This window comes from Octopus bimaculoides, chromosome 1 (genome assembly GCF_046866305.1).
Source record: "Octopus bimaculoides isolate indiv1 chromosome 1, ASM4686630v1, whole genome shotgun sequence".
Taxonomy (NCBI): domain Eukaryota; kingdom Metazoa; phylum Mollusca; class Cephalopoda; order Octopoda; family Octopodidae; genus Octopus; species Octopus bimaculoides.
The window spans coordinates 194915524-194926366 of NC_142928.1; the positions used below are offsets into that span (position 1 = coordinate 194915524).

General features: G+C 36.0%; 1 pseudogene; it reads right to left on the reverse strand.

Annotated features, from left to right (window-relative positions):
* Positions 1-9065, reverse strand: part of LOC149137928 (uncharacterized) — an 11494-nt pseudogene extending 2429 nt beyond the window's left edge.
* Positions 9066-10843: the final 1778 nt, after the last annotated feature.

Below are 10843 nucleotides of genomic sequence, written 5' to 3' on the forward strand. Positions count from 1 at the left end.
GAAGAAGAAGAAGAAGAAGAAGAAGAAGAATACTTGGTATAAAAGATGGGCTACAGCAAATATTCTGCTTAATACCACAGATTTGCTTGTTAGTTGTTTGACCTTAACCAGTTGAGCATGTCCCTTGGTGGCTAACGATATGTGCATCTCTGATCATGAGCAGAAGTAGTGGGGGATCATCATAGCCATGTGTTGAGAGGAATTCTTTGGGGTTTGTATAATTCACCTTTGGAAACGTGGGTGTTTTGCTCAACAGCCTTAAACAAACCTTATTCAGGGACCTTTTGAGCGGGATGGGCTACACGACCTGAAGAAAATTTTAACTGGGCCCCCACCTACGAGGTCATGCGCTGTTTATCTTGATATGAGACCACTATGTCGCGTACATTCCGGGGATGTTTAACATGTGAGAACGATAAATCACTGCTCCGAAACTTATCCAAAAACATCGGAAATAAAGACATCGCATGGAGCCAAAAAATAGCTGACAAAGGGTTGGACTATATCCGAGTAAGTAATACTAATTGAAATTTATTTCTATTTTTCCAAATATAATTATGTATTTTAACTTGATACCTCCACTACCTGCACAGCGATCGTAAACACACGTGTTACATCAAAATCAGACCATCTTCGAACCCAAAAACACCATGTACAAAAAAATTACAAACAGATTGAATAACACCGGTATTATTCCACCCAAGAATAACAACCGAGAAGTGCGTACTGTAAGCTTATTACGAAAAAAGTACGAAGATCTGAACGTGCAAAACAATCTGACAACAAAAATGAACGAACCGATACCCTACGAAAACGATGACCGTCAAAATAAAGGGCCGGACGTTGTTCCTCATGTCCCGCAAACAAAACCAAAACGGCATAAATGGACACGTGAGGAATACATTTCGATCCTACACGCCTATTTCACAGCAGTGCTCTACCCAAAAAACGAAAACGCAACAACACATACATATAAAATATGGAAGAAAAATAATGTAAATATAGACCTCGATAAAGCAATGAACCCTAACAAACTAGCTAACATAAAAAGATATATTCTAAAAGCAAAAAAAATATCAGAAATAGAAATAGGACAATTGAAAGGAAAAATACATCAGGAAAATCTAGATAGTAGTCACACAGCAATGCCAAATAATAATATAAACACTGAGATAGCAAAACACGAGGACAAACGTAACATTTCCGGCAAAAACGAAGTAAACAAAAAACAACAAACCCAGACCGTAGAGATGTATAATAGTGTACAAAAAGCACCAAACCAGAACACCACAGACAAACATATGAATGAAAAGGAAGGCAAAACAAATATAAAGCCTGGAAATAACGAAGGGAAACCTAATAATTACGATACTATGAAAATGAGAATAACCAAAGAACTGAAAACCACAGATCTTAGAATGGACCACAGATTATATCTCCCAAAAATCAAAATAGACAAAAAAAACAACATCAATAATAAATAGCATAAACCTGGCCGTCACGGAACTAACAACCACAGAAACAACAGGCAATATCACTGAGCTAAATGACATAATATATGCGGCAGCCCCTGCAGCCACAAAAGAGCAGGATACTCACTCAAACCCATCCGAACAGGAGTTCTACCACCCAAACAGACCTTGTGGATAAATAACACCCAGAACAAAATTTTAAAAAAGAGAAAAGATTTATCGATTCTCAACGAAATTAGTAAACAATCAACACTACTAAGTAACAAAAAGAAAACAAAAATACTGTACAAATACAGCATTACAGAAAAAGACTTACCTGAGGCAAAAGAAAAACTAAAGCAAGACATCCTTGCCAAAGCATAAAGGATCCGCCGGTATGAGAAACGCCAACGTTTCTTTGAACAAAACAAACAGTTCAAATCCAACCCCAAAAAACTCTACCAAGAACTGGGTAAAAATAAAATAGACATTACTGCAGCACCAACAGCAGAAGAACTAGAGAAATTCTGGAAACAAATATGGTCGGTGAAGCAACAACCCCAGAAAAGGACCATTAAAACCACGAACTTAGCACCTGAGCAACTCTGGGCCCCTATAACAACTGAAGAGGTCACCCAGACACTGCAAAGACTAAGCAACTGGAAGGCACCTGGACACGACAAGATCCCCAATTTCTGGTTAAAACACCTGCCAGGAATCCATAAAAAGCTGGCAGAAAACTTTAACAACATACTAGCAGATCCAGAGACAATGCCTGAATGGCTCACAAAAGGGAAAACCATCTTAATCCCCAAATCCACGGAAACGGAGAAACCACAAAACTATAGACCTATAACCTGTCTCCCTACGATCTACAAAGCCTTTACTGCAATAATATCGCAGAGATTGAGTAAACACCTGGAAAATAACAACCTGTTTCCAGAAGAGCAGAAGGGATGCTGCAAGGGCTCATACGGCTGTAAAGATCAATTATTGATCAATAAAGCCATAACTGAAGACAGCCGCAGAAAGAAGAAAGGCCTCAGTATGGCCTGGGTGGACTACCAAAAGGCTTTCGACAGTGTTCCCCACACGTGGATTCTGGAAACACTAGCCATAAACAAGGTGGCACCAATTATCATAAAATACATAGAGCACTCAATGAACAAATGGCAGACAGTGCTACAGCTCCAAACAAAAGAGGGACTTGTGAAAACGAAAGCCATCCCCATCAGAAGAGGAATATTCCAGGGAGACACGCTCTCTCCACTCCTGTTCTGCCTGGCACTCACACCTTTAACAGAATTGCTAAATAGAACTGGATGCGGTTACAAATGCTACGGAAAAACAGTCAGCCACCTTCTATATATGGATGACCTAAAATTATATGCTAAAAACGACAAAGAGCTAGAAACACTACTACAAACAGTACACGGCTTTACTATGGAAATAGATATGAAATTCGGATTAGGAAAATGTGCCAAAGCAACCCTGAAAAGAGGAAAATTAGTTAAAAGTAGCAATATAACACTAGATAAAGCCAATGAAATAAGAGAACTAGACGAAAGCCAACCATACAAGTATTTAGGATTCAATGAACTAGATAGGATACAACATACACAAATGAAAGAAAAAATAAAGAAATAGTACTATAGACGAGTTAGATCAATACTAAAAACAGAGCTCAATGCTAAAAACAAGATAATAGGTATCAACACTTTAGCTGTCCCAGTCATAAGCTACAGCTACAACATCCTTAACTGGACACTAAACGAACTATCTAAAATAGGCAGGAAAGCAAGAAAAATAATGACAGGATATAGGATGCACCACCCAAAATCTGACATAGAAAGGCTATATATACAACGCGCAGAAGGTGGCAGGGGTCTTATACAGCTAGAAAACTATTATAAAATAACCACCATAGGACTGCAAAAATACCTACTCCAGAAGCAAGGGAAACTAATACAAATAGCCACAAAACACGAGCAAAACAAAAAACTGTTTTCAGTATTTAAGGAAGCTGACAAATACAAACAAGAAATCAATCTACCTAACAAATACGAAGAAGAAGAAGAAGAAGAAGAAGAAGAAGAAGAAGAAGAAGAAGAAGAAGAAGAAGAAGAAGAAGAAGAAGAAGAAGAAGAAGAAGAAGAAGAAGAAGAAGAAGAAGAAGAAACAACAAAAGCTATAAAACAAATGAAATCCAAACTAAAACTAGAACAGCAACGGACCATGATAAAACGATGGCAAGAAAAGCCCCTACATGGTAAATACTGGGCTAAACTAAATGCAAAAGAAAAATCCCAGCAATGGTTGAGAAGCTCAGGCCTCAAAGCAGAGACTGAAGGATTTTTAATTGCTGCACAAGACCAAAGCCTCCCCACCAGAAATTACCAAAAACACATAATGAAAAGAAACATAACAAGTAACTGTAGAATATGTGGAGATGGACAAGAAACAATAAATCATATTATCTCTGGCTGCCCAGTCCTGGCTAAGAAGGAATATATTCACAGACACGACAGAGCTGGGACCTATATACACCGGAAGCTATGCCAACACTATGGAATACCAACAGAAAAAAGATGGTATAAACACACGCCAGAAAAGGTCACAGAAAACGAGAAAGCAACCATACTCTGGGATATGCCAATACACACAGATAGAGAAATTAAGGCAAATAGACCAGATATAGTTGTCAAAGATCATGAAGAAAAAAAAATGCTTTCTAATTGATGTATCAATACCAGCAGATGACAACGTTTCTCTAAAAGAAATGGTAAACTTTCAAAATACAAAGACCTGGAAATAGAGATAAATCGAATGTGGAATCTAAAAACAGAAACAATTCCTATCATAGTAGGTGCCTTAGGTATAATAAAAAAATATTCAGACAAATACATAACAAAAACACCAGGACTTACAAATATATATAACATACAGAAAATTGCACTACTGGGTACTGCACACATTCTACGCAAAACACTTTCAATACAGTAAACATAAGAGCACCACAGCAAACCACAGCACATACCCAAGGGGCACAGAGCTGCGCTCGGTAGTGAAGTGAAAGCACGTTATAAAAATAAAACTACTGAAAAATAATAATAATAATAATAATAATAATAATAATAATAATAATAATAATAATAATAATAATAATAATAATAATAATAATAATAATAATGTACAGACCGGATCATCAAAGCAAATACACCAGATATTGTTTTGAAAGATCAAAACAATAAAGTCTGTTTATTGATTGACATGAACATACATTGTGACCATAATATCTCGGCAAAAGAATTCGTTAAACTCTGAAAATATTAAGATTTGTTAATCGAAATCGAAAAGATGTGTTATCTCGAGACGGTTACAATACCAGTGATTGCAGGAGCACTTGGAGTGATCAAAACAGGAACTGAAAATTATTTACCAATGATCCCTGACTTACCATCCATACAGGAAGTTCAGATGATTGTCTTAACTGGTACGTCGCATGTATTGAGAAGAGCATTGTCGCTGTGAATTTTCTTTCCTTTTTCCTCTTCATTTTCTGTGTTTACATTTTTAATTTTTAATTTTTTCTTTTTCTCTCTGTCTTTCTTCCCCCTTTTTCTCTATCACATAACTTTGTAAATGAACAATCTGGTATGTTTGCTTTAATGGCCTACCAATGTATATAATGCGTTTCTCTGCCCTAGATGTCAGAAAGACACTTGGCAAGAAAAGGAGACAAAATTAAAAGAAGATGATAATGACTATATTAATAACAACAATAATAATAATAATAATAATAATAATAATAATAATAATAATAATAATAATAATAATAATAATAATAATAATAATTTCTTCTATTGGCCACACGGACCCAAGACATGAAGGACAATATTGAAGGACGAGTTATAGCACAAAGAAAAATTACAAAATCATGTGGAAATCATGTGGGCTTAATATCAATCAAGGGGAAATACTACCACATTAAAAGAAATAACAGAGGATATATGTTTAAAAGAGAAATGAATAATAAATAAGTAAGTAAATAAATAGAATCCCTAATAGCGGGGTAGTCCACTAAGAGTAATCCCGGGTTACTCTGCCATTTCCAAAGCATGCGAAAATGCCCTCTTCCAGTTTCATTCTTCTTGCTTAGAAATGCCTATTCAGAGTATATCCATTCAGTCTCACCAGTCTTGCCACTGTCGACCACCTTTGGATAAACACACTGGAAGGCAGTACCTCCCTCTCTACCCAATAAGACCGAACCTGAGCCAACGTTTCTCTAAAAGAAACGGAGAAACTTTCAAAATACAAAGATCTGGAAATACACACAAATTAAATTAAGATATATTTCTCTTTACTTTTAGCTTTGCTTTCTTTCTTCCTCCTTTATTCTTTATCTTTAATTTATCTTAGGTACTCTCCCAGCTACCCACTGTTCTTAGCCTATTATAATGAAATATTAACTACGCTCCACTCCAGCCTCTCTAAGAACCAGTCCAGCAGATTCCTATCTCACCAAGATCAATGACCTCAGATATCATACAACACCCTTTCACAAACTATCTTCTTAACCTCAACGGCCAGCTTTATTGGTCTTTCTCCCGTTTCATAGTTGGCCTCGACAGACTTCAAGCACGTCTCTGCTTTATTCTTGGAATATTCTGTTGTCTGAAAAATTACGTTTCATCTGATGATTACGGTTTTTTTGTAAAGGAGTAATGTTCTCATTCTTTTATTAAAAAGATACGTAAGAAACAGCTGTAAGCGTCTGTTATAATTCATTTGATTATAGAGTATACCAACAACGTACTATTCAAAATAATACGTGACACAACCGGAATATCATATTTGTTATTTATCAAGCATAGACCGGAACCACAGGTTTAACCAACCCTACCTGGTACATATCTTTTCAAGTACCTGATTCTATCTGAATCCTTATTTTAATATATATATACAGGGTGTTCAAAAAGTCTCTTCGCAGTAAGTATTTTATTGCAAAAAGATGGTATAAGACTGCAAAAGAATATATTAAACTTTACAAGACTTTAAAAAACTTTATAAGAAGTGTTGAAAGTGTCGTCCTTCGTTTTTAATGCATAAAATTTAATTTCTTATGTACTGCCGTGTGAGCACCATCTCGGCTGATTTCCGTTTCCTGTGACAATTTGCGTAAGGACTTTGATGGGCTTACCAACAGTTTATCAGAAATATAGGAGAGTGTTTCGTCCGAAAGAACAGTAGGCCTACCGCTTCTTGCTGCGTCTTCCACTGAACTTGTGTTTCTAAATTTTCTTATCAAATCCCGCACAGTGTCACGATGTGGAACCACAGTATTTGGAAAAGTTTCACTGAATTTCTGTTTCCTAGTATTTGTGTATTTGTTTCCAGCTCGAAATACTCACTCAACTAAAAACGTACGTTCTTCAATGGTTAGAATGTCGATACGTTGAAGGGTACACAATGACTGAGGGACAATGGCTGACACCCGGCTGCCCACGCAGTTGCATATGCGCAGGATGCGAAAGATTCACTGCGGATAGACTTTTTGAATACCCTGTATATTTATTTATATATATATATATATATATATGCCGGAATAAGCACATAAATGCGAAACAAGGTGGAAAAAAGATTCTGTAATAAAAGAGGCACAGAAATAATTCGCAGATAGAAAACACAGCAGATAAAATTACAACGATAATAAAAAACAAAACAGTAAAGTGAATTAGTTTAACATATTTTCTCGTAGTAATATGACCAAATCTTCTTTAATCCACTTATAAATTGTTAAATGTCAAAAATTCGGGTTTAAAGCAGTAGAAATATTAGCATCCATTATTGCATAGAGTAGATCATTATCTTTTAGTGTAGAAATATTTAAATTGCCATACTTCTCTAATAAACTCATATTTTGAATGAGAAACGTGCAAGTGGATCTTTGATGTAATGCATTATACGCGACAGTCTCACTTAAACGACTGGGAAGAACGAAAAGAATAAAACTGAAAAATATGTAGCCGATCAAACACAAAAAGGGATTCCTTTTCATAACTTTTTGGGACTCCTAATATTAAGGTGCGATAACCTAATAGTATGCGGTCTTGTACAAATATGTTTGTTGTTTCATATAAAAAGAAGTAATGCATCAAAGATTACTGAAAGAGGAAATAGAATACAAACGAATCTTCTTAGTCTTGAGGCAAAGAAAGAAGAATAATGGAAGCAAAATAAGCAAGACAGAAAATAAGAGAAACTGTAGGTATCATGGTTTTCGTTGAACCACACGGATTTTTATGGCAATGTGTTTTGACGGAGGAAATGAAGGTTATTTAGCCAGTGAAACAAGACTAATAATTAATGGAAAATATGCCCACACAACTGCTCCAATGATATTTGAATAGTTGATAAACATACTGTTTTCCATGATATTTCCAGAACAAATGGATAAACTTGGCGTTCATTTTTACGATTTTCACAGCAATAATTCTTTAGTACATTCCGAAATATAGCCAATCTTCTATAAGCTTCAAATATGTAAGGGCTGTTCAAATTTATAAAAACAAACACACGTATCCATATTATACCATTTTCAATTTATCAATAAATAAGATTCTTTTCAATTCCTTGAAGATCAAATATATTATATCATGTCTCTGAATATTTTGTTTTACACAATTTATATCGATATCAATCCTTAGGTTAGCAATGTAGACATCTAACATATCAAAAAATGACTTGCAAAACCTTAGAATAATAACATCGAAAAATACCTTAGGAATGAGAATCCAGATTCAAAATTTCCCCAAGACACCTGATGAAGACTAGAGGGTATATCAGCTGAAACGTTGTGTTAACAACAAACAAGATGAGGACAAATATCAGTCAATTGTAAATAATGTAAATAATATACTAGACTATTATTTAAAACTATGAAGTCACTTTATTTTAAAGTTATTTAGAAATTCAAGTGGACTTAGTGGCATAATATATTGTAAATGAACATTACGTGACTGCTTCGAAATGTAAACCTTGTATCTTTACTATCATATTAAAACACTTGAATCTCCTGTTTTTCCTCGCATATCAACACTTCAAACAATAAAGCTATTAATACATTTTCATTTTTATCCGGATTGTGTCTGAAAATATTCGACTTAATCGTATTCACCGTCATCTAGATTACATTTCCAGTATGTCTAAAGCTACAAGGTTTACCGAAATTGAACAAAGGAAGATTCTTGCATTGAAAATGGAAAGAATGACTAACCAAAAGATTGTTGAGAAGACTAGGCGAAGCAGAACTCCAATGAATAATTTCCTGAAAAATCCTGATGGCTGCAACTGGATTCATGTTGGTAGACGTCCCAAAGCTTCATCAGAAACGGATGAAAGGGCCTTGACATCCACCGTCAGAAGAGGCCTTTTGAACTTCAGGTGGCTGAAGAAGCGACTAGGGCGTCTGTTATTGTCCCCCTCCCCACAAAGCTATTAGATTTGAGTTTGCTCAGTAGCATCAAAGTGGTATAGTGAATGGAACAGGGTCCTATTCTCTGGTGAGAAAAAATGGTGTTTGGATGGCTCCGACGGTTATACGTATTACTGAGCGGATAATGTGTACAAAATTCTAATTATTACAACTGCTAGAAAAGCGGCGAAGGTCTTATGGTATGGGGAGCAATAGCTAACAATGAAAAGCTGCCACTTGTCATCATGGCTGGCCGTTTCAATGCTGCATGCTATATCGGTATGTTGGACAGGGCTCACATTGACGAAGGCTCCAAGTTCCGACCTCAATCCTATAGAGAATGCCTGGTGATATCTCACGAGAGCGAAGGCAAGAAGTATTCATTGGTTGGTTAACTTGAAACGGCAATAAAGAAGGCCTTGGAAGAGCTTCCACTTGATTTGCTGCAGAAGTTGACTGGATGCATGAAATCGCGTGTCTTTAAAGTAATTCAGAAAGAAGTGGTTAAACACACTATTGTTGATGTATTGCATGAGAATATCATTGAAATATACCATAACGTCCCTGTTTTGCATTATTTTTGCAACATTATTCAACCTGATGTTATAGCTTTGAACAGCGGGTTTCTGGTTCATTTTGTTGTTTTTTTTATTATTTTCTAGTTAATTTGGATTTCAATAAATTTGAATATTGTAATGCCTTCTTCTGTTCCATTTCCTATCAAGAGGTGACTTTCATGAATTTCGGGAGTATAGTTCGTCAGAAGAAACAGACAATGCTTTGGCTTTATAGAGTTGAAGAGCAGTTTAAATGCACATAAATGCTACATCAAAGGACATTAGAACTGTTTCCCAGCAGAAAAACGTGTCGGAGTGGAATTTAATGTGAATTTAATGCGGAAAATTATATATCGATTATATATTCTGCATGTTGTATGAAATCCATTGGAGAAAACTCAGGATTTACCTATTGAGTGAAGTACTGTTTAATTGTTTGATCTTAGGCAACTGTGTGTTCCCTATCATTCGATGTGCTTAACCAGATCTGGATTATATCAGTGTAGTATATATATATATATATATATATATATATATATATATATATATATATATATATATATATACGAGGTGTAGTCAAAAAGTATCCGACCCTTGGTCAAAAAACAAGTAATATTTTTAAAAAACTCGCCGTTTTTTATATAGTCGCCTTCAAAGTATTCGCCTTGTGAGTCAACACACTTCTGCCAGCGTTCCTGCCACTGCTGGAAACATTTCAGGAAATCATTGTTTGGGATGCCGTAAAGTTGTGCCGTTGAATTTTGCTTAATGTCCGTTGTTGACTCAAATCTTCTCCCTTTGAGTGTTTTATTTTTTTTTTAGCTTTGGGAATAGCCAAAAGTTAAACGAAGCCGAGTCTGGGGAGTAGGAAGCCTGACGAACAAGTGCTGTGTTTTGCTTGACGAGGATTGTGTGGACGATGTGGGCTGAATAAACTGACTGAACTGACCCATGGCTCATTACAACTTTGGCAACAATCTCCTCAAAAGTCACACGACGGTCTTCAAAAACTATTCCTCGAACTTTTGATATCATTTCTTCGTTTCTGCCAGTCGATGGTCTGCCACAACGTACCTCACCGTCCACTGAAGTGCGGCAACCTTTGAAACGGTTGTACCACTCCTTTAATTGCGTTTTTCCCCATAGCATCATCTCCAAAGGCCTTCTGAATCTTCTCTATAGTATGGGTTTGCGTATAGCCAAGGTTCTGGCAGAATTTGAAAGAGTATCTTTGCTCAATGCGCTTGGTAATCTTAACTCAAAAGAAATATCGCACAGCGCATTCTTCACGTCTGTACTCAATGCGTCAATACGGGCGAATGGCGCATCCTACAGACACGAAACATTCTTCGCATGCT